Raw genomic sequence first — 7,559 nt, 5'->3', positions numbered from 1 at the left:
TTTTGCGACCCGCCATATCCAGAACATAGACATCTCGGATGCTCTGGTGAATGGCAGCATTCAGATCATAAGTGACAAAGACGAAGTACGAGAGTGCCCAGAACATGGTACCCCAGGTGGCCACCCAGGGGGCCTGTGTGCCTCAAATTCTCTTGCAAGATAATCTTTCTTCCTCCTCCTTAGCATTTTGCTTCCATCAAAATGAGAGTGGCACAGGAAGAAACCACACCTTCATTTATATACACAGTAAACCCTCCTTAAATCGAAGTTGTAAAATCCGGGGGAAATTTCGAGATAAGAGGAGTTTCGTGTTAAGCAAAATGACAAAAATTTATGACGACAATCATTGGTGATCAGTCGCGCGGCGCCGCCGCCAATGCCTGTCGTTGCCGCAGGTGCACACTGCACGGAACGATGGAACTTTGCGACAGAGGCGCGTCAGCGTTGCTTTTTTACCGCCGCCTCTTCGTTCGGTCCAACGTTACTAGAACAAGCTCTGTTCTAGTAACGTTGGTTTGGTCAGGGGGAGTACATTTGCGCTATATCGCGTTTCTAACACTAAACAGCATGACGTACGGTAAAACAGTGATTAATTTTTTTGTAACGCATCGCGTGTAAAAAAAGGTCACAGCTCAACGGTGCGCTACTACACTACAATGCAAGCAGGGACTTCCTCTTGCTCCTTTCAAAAATTAACAGTATCTAGATGCACTAGCCTTTTTATCTTCCTTTACTACCCGACCAAGCTTTTACTGAATTGTCTCGATGCTCTCAAATATGCACGAATCAGACGAAGTGAGCACGAAGAGACGTAGTGATAGAGGTTCTTCGCCTAAACCAGACTAGAAAGACCAACTTCGCTCGCGCAAAAAAAAGCCAGCACATAAATTGAGTAGCCCGAAGCCTTCTGCGATCGGCTGCCTAGCGAGCTGCTTCTAGGTGATACGCGAAATTTTCTACAAACGCAGAACCTGAGCGCGACAGCGACGAGCGAAAATGCTTTGGCAGCCCTCTGTCCGTCGCGTCCGTTGACAATCCACTGCCCAAAGGGAGCTTTTTTTAATAAACGGAAAAGAATTGTCAGGAGAAACTCTAATTTTTTAAGGAAGAACTGGTTAATGCTTGCCCGCTTCGCGTTGGCATTCGGCCTGACACAAGCGTCCTCGAGCTGATAAACGCGTCGCATAAGCCGTTGGTCGCCGCCGCTGCATTCAACTTTGTTGCGGATTTAGCGTTGCGAACACCACATAAGCAACAATAATCAGTCAACGCATTGTGCACATAGCGCGACGAAGCATAACCAAACGATCACTAAATCGCTCTTGCTGGTATGACCCATCACACCCCCGCGCGCGATCGGCGCTCACGTGACTGCTCCCAAGGCGAAAAACGACTGCGTCCGCGGGAATTTGTATTCGCTCTTTGAGAGTCACCGCGTTCGGAACTTAGTATAAGAACAAAGCGTTCGCGCGGAGACCCTATCACCTTTCGGTAAGGATCTTTACCTTCGGTTCTTCCAGTCAAAATTTCGAGATATCCGCAATATGCGCGAAAAATGCTTCGAAATAAACGGGAGCAACACATAGCACCTATGGGAGGTAAAAGCGCGGCTTGGAAAATTTTCGACTAAACCAATTTTTCGATATTGCGAGTTCGTGTCAGCGAGGGTCTACAGTATTTTTTCTTAACTCACATACCTAACAGGTTCGAACTGGAGTATTATGTGAGGGAGGGCTGCATCAAAAACTGGGGTGCGAAAAAAAGCAAATAGAAACAGTTATTTGAACGTCGTTATACAAATAGTTCCCCTTCATGGATCACTGCCTTGTCGTGGCGGAGGGGCTTGCGAAACTCGATGAAGTCGTGAGCTCTGCTGTGTAGGGCCACCCAAGATAGACAGGTCACGGCAGAGAGTTCTGACAAAATGTGATTCACTGGAGAAGGTAATGGCAACCCACTCCAGTATTTCCTGCCAAGAAAACCCTATGGCCAGTCACAATACCATTAATGATATGGCGCCGGAAGATGAGCCCCCCAGGTTGGAAGGCGTCCCACATGTTACTGGGGATGAACAAAGGGCGATTCCTAGTAGCTCCAGGACGAATGAAGCGGCTGGGCTAAAGCCAAAAGGACGCTCAGTTGTGGATGTGTCGAGAAGCGACCGGAAAGTCCGATGTTGCAAGGAGATATATCACATAGCAACATGGAATGTAAGATCTATGACGCAAGGTAAACTGGATGTCGTCAAGCGAGAAATGAACCGATTGAACATTGATATCTTGGGTATCAGCGAGCTCAAGTGGACCGGAATGGGAGAATTTAACTCCGGCGACCATTATGTCTTTTATTGTGGGCAGGAATCCAAGAGAAGGAATGGGGTCGCTCTCATAGTAAACAGAAGAATGGGTAAAGCAGTGCTAGGGTACAACCCCAAAAACGACCGAATGATTTCACTTCGGATCCAAGGTCACCCTCTCAACATAACAGTTATCCAAGTCTATGCACCGACCACTACTGCTGAAGAAGCTGATGTTGAGAGATTTTATGCGGACCTACAATGCCTTTCAGACCGCACCCCATCATCAGACGTCGTTTTTCTCGTAGGAGACTGGAATGCTAAGGTCGGGAGTGAAGAAATATCCGGAATTGTAGGCAAGTTCGGTCTTGGCGAGTCAAATGAAGCTGGACAGAGGCTAGTAGAGTTTTGTCAAGAAAACAACCTGACCATAGCGAATACTCGTTTTCAACAGCACAAGAGGCGCCTGTACACATGGACTTCACCGGACGGTCTGTACAGGAATCAGATCGATTGTATTCTTTGCCGGCAGAGATGGAGAAGCGCTATACAAGCAGTAAAAACAAGGCCTGGGGCCGATTGTGGCACCGATCAGCAGCTTCTTGTTGCCAAAATTAAGCTTCGATTGAGGAAAACTCAGAAAACTAGAAGGCCTTTCAGGTATGATCTGGATCAAATTCCATTAGAATATGCTGTGGAAGTGAGCAATCGATTTCAAGAATTATATCTAGAAGACAGAGAGCCCGAAGAGATGTGGACTGATGTTCGTGATATAATACAAGAAGTTGCTACTAAGGTAGTTCCAAAGCAAAAGAAATGCAAGAAAGCAAACTGGTTATCTGAAGAGGCTTCGCAAATACCTGAGGAAAGGAGGATGGCAAAAGGTATGGGGGAAAGAGAAAGATACAAGGTTCTCAATGCGGATTTTCAGAAAATAGCAAGGAGAGATAAGAATGCCTTCGTGAACATACAGTGCCAAGCAGTTGAGGACAACAGCCAATTAAGGAACACAAGAGCTCTGTACAAGACAATCAAAGATATCAAAGGAAGCTTCTGTGCTAAGCTGGGCGTGATAAAGGACAAACGAGGCAAGGACCTCACTGAAGCCTCAGAGATAAAGAAGAGGTGGCAGGAATACACAGAAGAACTGTACAAGAAGGACCCGAATGTGTAAACCCAACATAAGACGGTTGTGATTACTGATCTCGAGCCGGGCATCCTGAAGAGTGAAGTTGAATGGGCCTTAGCCAGTCTTGCTAAGAAGAAAGCCAGCGGAAGTGATGGCATTCCAGCTGAGTTGCTTCAAAACCTCAACCATGACGCTGTTAGCATTCTGCATACATTATGTCAGAAGATTTGGACAACTCTGCAGTGGCCACAGGATTGGAGGAGGACAGTTTACATCCCCATTCCAAAGAAAGGCAGTGCCAAAGATTGTTCCAACTACCGCACGATCGCACTTATTTCACATGCTAGCAAGGTGATGTTGAAAATCCGCCAAGGTAGGCTGCAGCAGTATGTGGATCGGGAGCTTCCGGACGTGCAGGCTGGGTTTCGCAAGGGCAGAGGAACTAGAGACCAAATTGCCAACCTACGCTGGATCATGGAAAAAGCAAGAGAGTTCCAGAAACCCATCTACTTCTGCTTTATTGATTATGCGAAAGCGTTTTACTGCGTAGATCACAGCAGATTGTGGCAAGCTCTCCAAGAGATGGGAGTTCCAATTCACCTCATCTGTCTCCTCAGGAACCTGTATGAAGGACAAGAGGCCACAGTCAGAACTGGGCATGGTCTTACCGATTGGTTTCCGATTGGGAAAGGAGTGAGGCAAGGCTGCATACTGTCGCCCTGCCTATTTAACCTATATGCAGAGTGCATCATGAGGAAGGCCGGTCTGGACGAGTATTCATATGGAGTGAAGATTGCTGGAAAACGTATCAACAACCTTAGATATGCGGATGATACCACTTTAATGGCAGAAAGTGAAGTGGAACTCAAGAGACTTCTGATGCGCGTACAAGAAGAGAGTGAGAAGTTTGGGCTTAAACTGAACATCAAAAAGACAAAGATCATGGCGTCTTGCCCTATCAAGTCCTGGAGCATCAATGGACAAGAAGTGGAAGCTGTGACAGATTTTCTCTTCCTGGGCTCCAAGATTACCTCGGAAGGAGACTGCAGCCATGAAATTAGGAGACGCCTGCTTCTGGGAAAGAGAGCAATGGTTAGCCTTGACCGAATAGTAAAGAGCAGAGACATTAGTCTGCCAACCAAGATCCGTATAACTTGTGCTATGGTCTTTCCAGTTGTGATGTATCGATGCGAGAGTGGGACTGTGAAAAAGGCTGACCGCCGAAGAATTGACGCGTTTGAATTGTGGTGCTGGCGAAGACTCTTGAGAGTTCCTTGGACTGCCAGAAGATCAAATCAGTCGATATTGTCGACCATAAACCCTGACTGCTCATTGGAGGGTCAAATTCTAAAGTGAAAGCTCAGCTACTTTGGTCATCTGATGAGAAGAGAGGAGTCGCTGGAGAAAGATTTGATGTTGGGAAAGGTTGACTGTCGCCGGAGAAGGGGTAGGCAGCGAACGCGATGGTTAGATGGCATCCTCGAGGCACTGCAGATGAAGTTATGTGATGTTAGGAAGATAGTGAGAGACCGGAAAGCGTGGCATGAAATGGTCCATAGGGTCACGAAGAGTCGGACACGACTGAACGACTGAACTGAACTGATACAAATAGTTAACAGCCAACCAGAAAGTTGAATGCAGTTAGAAAACACTTCAGATCAACAGATGAGTACCACACTAATCAACTCAAATGACACACTAAGCAATGCATTGTTAGCAAATAGAATCACTAGCCGCTATTTTCAGTCCAGTTTAGTCGTTCAGTCGTGTCCGACTCTTCGTGACCTTATGAACCATATCACGCCACGCGTTCCGGTCTCTCACTATCTTCCTACAATCACATAACTTCATCTGCAGTGCCTCGAGGATGCCATCTAACCATCGCGTTCGCTGCCTACCCCTTCTCCGGTAACCGTCAACCATTCCCAACATCAAATCTTTCTCCAGCGACTCCTCTCTTCTCATCAGATGACCAAAGATCCTGAGCTTTAACTTTAGAAATTGGCTCTTCAATGAGCAGCCAGGGTTTATGGTCGACAATATCGACTGATTTGATCTTCTGGCAGTCCAAGGAACTCTCAAGAGTCTTCGCCAGCACCACAATTCAAGCGCGTCAATTCTTCGGCGGTCAGCCTTTTTCACAGTCCAACTCTCGCATCCATACATCACAACTGGAAAGACCATAGCACGTGTTATACGGATCTTGGTTGGCAGTATAATGTATCTGCTCTTTGCTAGGTGGTCAAGGCTAGCCATGGCTCTCTTTCCCAGAAGCAGGCGTCTTCTAATTTCAAGGCTGCAATCTGCTTCCGGGGTAATCATAGAGCCCAAGAAGAGAAAATCTGTCACAGCATCCACTTCTGGTCCCTTGACGCTCCAGGACTTGATAGGGCAAGACGCCATGATCTTTCTCTTTTTAATGTTCAGTTTAAGCATAAACTTCTCACTCTCTTCTTGTACGCGCACCAGAAGTCTCTTGAGTTCCACTTCACTTTCTGCCATTAAAGTGGTATTGTCAACATATCTGATGTTGTTGATACGTTTTCCAGCAATCTTCACTCCAGCTGAAGACTCGTACAAACTGGCCTTCCTCATGATGCACTCAGCATCAAGGTTAAATAGGCAGGGCGACAGTATGCAACCTTGTCTCACTCCTTTTTCAATCGGACACCAATCAGTAAGACCATGCCCAGTTCTGACTGTGGCCTCGTGCCCTTTATACAGGTTCGTGAGGAGACAGATGAGGTGAATTGTAACTCCCATCTCTTGGAGAGCTTGCAACAATCTGCAATGATCTACGCAGTCAAACGCTTTCGCATAATCAATAAAGCAAAAGTAGGTGGGTGTCTGGAACAATCTTGCTTTTTCCATGATCCAGCGAAATTTGACAATCTGGTCTCTAGTTCCTCTGCCCTTGCGTAACCCAGCTTGCACGTCAGGAAGCTCCGGATCCACATACTGCTGCAGCCTACCTTAGAGGATTTTCAACATCACCTTGCTAGCATGCGAAATAAGCGCAATTGTGCGGTAGTTGGAACAATCTTTGGCACTGCCTTTTTTTGGAATGGGGATGTAAACTGACCTCCTCCAATCCTGTGGCCACTGCAGGGTTGTCCAAATTTGCTGACATAATGTATACAGAATGTGAACAGCGTCACCATGGTTGACGTTTTGAAGCAATCCGGCTGGAATGCCTTCAATTCCGCTAGCTTTGTTCATAGCAAGGCTGGCTAAGGCCCATTCAACTTCACTCTTCAGGATGCCCGGCTCGAGATCAGTAATCACAACCGTCTTATGTTGGGTTTGCACATCCGGGTTCTTCTTGTACAATTCTTCTGTGTATTCCTGCCACCTCTTTATCTGTGAGGCTTCAGTGAGGTCCCTGCCTCGTTTGTCCTTTATCACGCCCAGCTTACCACAGAAGCTTCCTTTGATATCTTTCATTGTCTTATACAGAGCTCTCGTGTTCCTTAATTGGCTGTTGTCCTCAACTGCTTGGCACTGTATGTTCAGGAAGGCATTCTTATCTCTTCTTGCTGTTTTCTTAAAATCCGCATTGAGAACCGTGTATCTTTCTCTTTCCCCCATACCTTTTGCCATCCTCCTTTCCTCAGGTATTTGCAAAGCCTCTTCAGATAACCAGTTTGCTTTGTTGCATTTCTTTTGCTTTTAAACTACCTTAGTAGCAACTTCTTGTATTATATCACGAACATCAGTGCACATCTCTACAGGCTCTTTGTCTTCTAGATCTAATTCTTGAAATCAATTCCTCACTTCCACAGCATATTCTGATGGAATTTGATCCAGATCATACCTTAAAGGCCTGCTAGTTTTCTGCGTTTTCCTCAATCGAAGCTTAAATTTAGCAACAAGAAGCTGATCATCGGTACCACAATCGGCCCCAGGCCTTGTTTTTACTGCTTGTATAGCGCTTCTCAATTTCTGCCGGCAAAGATTATGATCAATCTGATTCCTGTATAGACCGTCCGGTGAAGTCCATGTGTACAGGCGCCTCTTGTGCTGTTGAAAATGAGTATTTGCTATGGTCAGGTTGTTTTCTTGACAAAACTTTACTTTCCTCTGCCCAGCTTCATCTGGCTCATCAAGACCGAACTTACCTGTAATTCAGGATAT

The sequence above is a fragment of the Amblyomma maculatum genome, unplaced genomic scaffold (assembly GCF_055883805.1).
Source record: "Amblyomma maculatum isolate TAMU_Amacu unplaced genomic scaffold, ASM5588380v1 scaffold_18, whole genome shotgun sequence".
Taxonomy (NCBI): domain Eukaryota; kingdom Metazoa; phylum Arthropoda; class Arachnida; order Ixodida; family Ixodidae; genus Amblyomma; species Amblyomma maculatum.
This window is presented reverse-complemented; position numbering follows the sequence as displayed.